The sequence below is a fragment of the Chrysochloris asiatica genome, unplaced genomic scaffold, assembly GCF_000296735.1.
Source record: "Chrysochloris asiatica unplaced genomic scaffold, ChrAsi1.0 scaffold00138, whole genome shotgun sequence".
NCBI classification, from domain to species: Eukaryota; Metazoa; Chordata; class Mammalia; order Afrosoricida; family Chrysochloridae; genus Chrysochloris; species Chrysochloris asiatica.
The window spans coordinates 4,452,837-4,458,855 of record NW_006408656.1 but is presented as its reverse complement, the minus strand read 5'-3'; the positions used below and the strand labels follow the sequence as shown (position 1 = coordinate 4,458,855).

The following is a 6,019-nucleotide window of genomic DNA, read 5'->3' as shown; positions in this document are numbered from 1 at the left end:
CCCCCCAGTGAGATGGATTGGTGAAATAGCAACATCAATGGGCTCAAGTGTGGCACCAATTGTTAGGTTGGCCCAGGCCTGGGCAATGTTTCGTTCTGTTGTGCATAGGGTCGCTATGAGTCGGTACTGACTTGATGGCACCTAACAACAACAACAACAACTTTATCTCACGGCTTACACTGAGTTGGACTGAACTTGATGACATGCAATGATAATAACTATGTGCAGTGATGGGCCTCCATGTGGGAGACCTGGGTTCATTTCCTGGCCAATGCTCCTCATGCCCAGCCATCTCCATCTGTCAGTGGAGGCTGGTATGTTGCTATGATGCTGAACTGGTTTCAGTGGTTCTCCCTCACTAAGATGGACTAGGAAGGTCCAACGATCTACTTCCTAAAAACAGTCAATGAAAACCTTATGGTTCATAATGGTCCAATTTCATTGCACATAAGTTTACCATGAGTTGGGACTGAATTGGTCTTTGAGGACAACTTACAACAACTATGTTTAGGCCCCCATGTGCTCTCTGTCCAGCACCTGTTCGGGGTCTCCTGCTGCAAGGAGCCTGTGGATGGCCACTGTGTCTCAGGAAAAAGTGAAGGGGAGTCCTTCTTTAAGTCCCAATAACTCATGTTAGTATCCAAGCTTTCAGAAAGTGCTCTCAGAGGTAACCCGGTTTTGAACCCACACTTCTACTAGGCAGAACAGAGATCATGGCCTCCTCATTTTGTAGAGAACTGGGATTGGTATTCAGACTTTCTAATTCTCAGTCAGGCTACCTCATGCTATTTGGGGTCTCAGTCCCTGAGTTAAGTTGAAGTTAAGCCCTGACATTCTCCTTCCCTGACCAAACACCTTGAGTGGGTGAGAAGATTGATAATCTTCCCCCCAACAAAAGAAATCAGCAGGAAGCCTCTCTAAGCTGGCAGAGCCCCTACTCGGCTAGAGTTTGGACAGCTGTGCACCTGGCAAAGGACAGGGACCTAGTTGTAGTTCGTCTCCCCCCAACCCCCAACCCCTCTCACAGTGGGATCTCTCTTAAGGTGTAGATTCAGAGATGGGGTATGTGGGTAGTCTCTAAGACAGCTGGCTATGAGTGTTCAGTCTGAGGCTCTGGAGGAAGCTGGGAGGGGCTGGGGGCTGGAGTGGGAGAGACATGTTGGATAAGAGCTGGGGGTGAGGATGGGCCAGGGAGGGGTAGGGAGGAGTGGATGGGGAGGAGCAGAGGAATCAGGGTAGAGGGATGACCCATGGGCTTGAGGCAGGTTGGGCCTGGTCCTCAGGCCGCTCACTGGATGAGCAGTGGGAATCTGATGACCTCAGCTCTTTTCTGAGGCGTCATTGGCTGCCTCCTGAGTGGGCAAACTGTGCTTGGTGAGATTGAGAACTAATGACTGTTTTCCAGTGGGCGATTCCTCTATGTGGAGTTTATCTGCCTGGGTCATCGCTCTGCAGGCTGCACTTAGCAGGGTAATAGCAGCCTGGTCTGGGGCTGGCCCCAGGGCCCTGCAACCAGATGGCAGCAGATGAGGGAGAGGAAGGCAGGAATCAATAGGAACACCATCCCTAACTTCACTCTGCTCCCTATCCCAGGTCACTGGGTGGCTCTTCCTCATAGCAGGACCCTAGGGAACACTTGGGGTACCTGAAACCTCTCCCTCCAAGCCCCTATCCTACCCAAGCCCACACAGACCCCCCCTTACTAGCCTCTGAGGTCCCTTGTTCATCTTTACACTGCACACCCTGTTCCTCACTTGTCCTCAGGAAGTTCATGGGGTACGAGGGCAGTGATACTGAATGAGGACTTCCTGGGGTCAGTAAGGTGTGGTGCTCTGAGCAGTCACGTGACTTTCTCAGTCTTCATGGCCACTCATGTCGTAGGAGTGATTTTCAGTTTACAGCTAAAGATTGAAATGCTTTGGGAGATTGACTTGTCCGAGGTGACCCAGGATGGTAGGCAGAATTGTTGTTGTTGTTATGTGCCGTGGAGTCGGTTCCGACCCTGCATAGGGTTTCCGAGGCTGTAAATCTTTACGGGAGCAGAACACCTCATCTTTTTCCCGCGGAACAGCTGGTAGTTTTGAACTGTTGACCGTGAGGTTGGCAGCCCGATTCGTAACCACTACGCTACCAGAGCTCCCCCAAAGATATCCTGGTGGCACAATGGCTAAGTTCTTAGCTGCTAACAGAAGGTTAGTAGTTCAAACCCCCCAGTGGCTCTGTAAGAGAAAGACTTCACAATGAGCTCCTATACAAGTTACAGCCTAGAAAACCCTATGGAGCAGTTCTACTCTTTCATGTGTGGTCAGGATGAGTTGAAATTGACTGATGGTACGTAAAACAACACCAATAACAACAAAAATGTCCATGTTCTAATCCCCAAAGTCTGTGAATATGAGCATGTTACCTTACATGGCAAAAGGGACTTTACATGTGTGATTAAGTTAAGGATCTTGAAATGGGAAAATTGTTTTGGATGATCTGGGTAGGCCCATTGTAACCACAGTATTTTTAAATGTGGAAGAGGATGGTAAAAGAGTTATGGGATGTGAGGAATACTCCACTGGCTGTGACTTCCTTTGAACATGGGGCTGCAAGACAAAGAACGTAGCAACCTCTAGAAACTGGAAAAGACGAGGAAATGGATTCTATCCTCCCCCAGAACCTCCCAAAAGAATGTAAGCTTGCTTATTATGCCTTAATGTTAGCTCAGTAAGACCCATTTTGGACATCCGAATTCCCAAACTCTAAGATAATCAATGGATTTGCTTTGTATCACTGACTTTGTGGTAATTTGTTAAAGCAGCAATAGAAAAGTAGTACACCCAGCTGTTGTTGTTGTTGTTGTCAGGTGTCATCAAATGGGAACCGACTCATAGCGACCCCATGCACAGCAGAACGAAACAATGTCCGATCCTGGGCCAACCTCACTACTGCTGCCACACTTGACGCCATCAATGATGTCACTTGGCTGATCCATCTTGTTAAGGGTCTTCCTCTTTTTCTCTGACCCTCCATCTTACCCGGCATGACACCCAGCTAGTGAGTGACAAAGTTAAGATTCAAGCCTAGGACTCAGCCTCTGCTCTTCTGCTTTCTACCTTGCTTATATGAACACTAAGCTCTGCCCACCACTCCCTGCAGCCAATTTTCTTAGCCCTTGCCTACATTTTCTGAATGGAGGTCAGTCCTCACAGCTTGAAACATAAACTCCTGTTGGTGAGGTGGATGGGAGAGAAGATTTAAACCTGGACCAGAATCTGGATTTCAGTTGCTCTCCTCGTCTTCCCTTTTCTCCCTCTCTGGGGTTAGAAGTGCTTAGAACATGTTGATAGCAGTTTACTTCCAGTAGGCCAGGCTCTGTACCAGGCATTAGGGCTGAATGTGTGAAGGAAAGGGTGCAGTGTTGGAATAGATGGTTCTTAAGGAGCTCACATACTGGCTGGCTCTCTGCTTAGCTGGTCTCTATCCTGATTGCTGGGTCCTTTGAAACTGGACTAGGGTGGGATGGGGCTGGTTCTGTGGGTGGTGTCTCAGTCCTGTGGATCTCTCTGGACAGTGTGTCTATTCATGTCCCTAAGTGTGAGCATGTGAACATGTGAGCATGAGGAGCATGCCTATTTATGTCCCTGGTGTGCAAACAGGTGAGGGTGTGAGTATTTCTGCTCATACTCATATGTGTAAACATATGAGTGTGCCTCCTCATAGTCCTGTGTGTGCACATGTGGGCCTGTGTGCCTACATGGTTCTGTATGTATGTATGACTACGTGAGCGTGTGACCATGTTAGCATACACAAATGTGAGTGTATCTATCTATCCCTAACTCTGTGTGCAAGTGTTTGAACATATGAGCATGTTAGTGGGCAAGTATGTGCAGGCAACTCCTGGATTATGAACACATCTCCTTCCTAAATCTGTGAATTTGTTCATAAGTCAAAAGAGTTTGGTATAGTAACATCAGTTAGCTAAATATTTGTCTTAGTATGTAGTCCAAGGGGGCTTCAAAAAATGCGTGGAAGAAATTCCATTATCTTTCGATTCCATTTTTCCATGAACTCTTTGAAGCCTCCTTGTATGTAGTGCTCCTTTCTAAGCATAAAAAGTTTAAAAGAAATACTTCTAGATATACAAACACATTTTTAACATAATAACACAGTAGTAATAATAATAATGATGTGTTGGTGCCTGTTTTAAAGTAGTACCTATTTGTTACTATGAACCATTTTACATACCTAGCATTTTTATTATAACAGGCTTTACTGGGGTTGTAGGTAAGTCGGACATTCATAACCCAAGTTCCTAATGTGTGGGTTGTGACTCTGTGAATGTGTCTATCATGTTTGAGAGGTAAACATATAAATGTTTCTACTCTGTGTGTGCGTGTGTGTGGCAGTGTGTGTACTCAGTCCTTGACTGTGCACGTGAGAGTGTGTACACTCCCAGCCTGGCTGGGAAAGCGGTGGCTCTGTGCTCTGAGCCGTCCCTCAGCCCCAGCCAGCCAGCATTGCCTCACCCAGTGACACAGCCACTAATGACTGCTTGCCATTGTCTGTGCACCCGCACTAATGACAGTCTCCCCTGCCTAATGACCTGGCTTCTGCCCCATCATTTAGTAGGTACAGGAGCGCTCAGCCCCGTGGCCCAGAGATGTTGACGAGCTCAACACATTTCCTGATAGGGTGTCAGTGGGGGGTGGGGGAAGCGCAAACCTCACCCCTCCCCTGCAGCCCTCCTGGTGCCCAGTGTGGGCTGGAACTTTCAGCTGGTTGATGGCATTCCTGACTGACGGAAAAGCCCAGGGCCTGGGCCCTGCCCTCTGCCTCTTTCCCGTCTGGGTAGCTGCTGCCTATGTCACGGACCTGCAGTTGTGTCTTACTGGCCCTTCCAACAAGATCTCTATGACGCCCAGTGGTCAGACCAGCTGCAGCCCCCATAACCCTGTCTGCCTCCCTACCCGGAAGCCCTCAAGTCTTCTTGGCCTCTCTGGATGCAGATGGCTCCTCTGAGCAGGCTTCTCTGTGTCCAAGAGACTCTGGTCAACACTCGGAAGTGTCCCCAGGGCTCAGGGCAAGCTGCCCTGCAAGCTCCAAAGCCTCATTCACTGCCCCTGCCAATCTTTCTTTTATGATTGAAATTAAGTTAAAATAGGCTTCTGGACTCTAGGAGGAACTGAGGAGGGGTTGCTGGATGCTTTTCTCTGAACCCACAACTATTTGTTCAAACTTGCATAGCTGTGACCACTCCATCCCACAGTTGTGTCCCATTTACGGGTCTGCGTCCTCCTACTGTGAGCTTGTGACCGTATTGGGACCAGTCTGTGTCTGCTGGCTCAGTGGCTTTGTGCCAATGACTAAGCCCTGGAACTCACTGTGTGACCTTGAGCAACTGGTTTGCAGGGTCTTTTTCTGCAAACTGCAATGACAATCACGATTGATTTTAGCTGGTACTATGGATTAAGTGTTAAGGAGCTCTGCTAGCGTAGTGGTTACGAATCGGGCTGTGAACTGCAAGGTCAGCAGTTCGAAACTACCAGCGGTTCCGTGGGAGAAAGAGGAGGCGTTCTGCTCCAGTAAAGATTTACAGCCTCTGAAACCCTGTACAGGGTTGTTATGATTTGGAACTGACTCCACGGCACTTAACAACAACACAACACACACATGGATTAAGTGTTGGGTTGCTAACCTGGTGGTTCAAACCTACCAACCACTCATTGGGAGAGAGATGAAGCTGTCTGATCCCATACAGATTTACAGTCTCAGAAACCCTCAGGAGCAGTTTGACTCTGCCCTACAGGGTCACTGTGAGTCGGAATGGATGGAAGTTTGGTTTTCATAGAGTCCGTTGTGTGTATAAAGCACTTAGAATGTTGCCAGGCACATAGCATGTGCGCAAATAAATCTTTTAAAAAAAAGCTTCCGAGTCTTACTGTCTCACCAACAAAATGGGAAGAACAACTCAGGCTGCACTGGGCTGGTGTGAGGGTTAGTGATGTTGTTGTTGTTGTTGTCAGGTGCCATC

General features: G+C 48.2%; 1 pseudogene; it reads right to left on the bottom strand.

Annotated features, from left to right (window-relative positions):
* Nucleotides 1-1,319: 1,319 nt before the first annotated feature.
* Nucleotides 1,320-6,019, bottom strand: part of LOC102827932 — an 18,957-nt pseudogene continuing 14,257 nt past the window's right edge.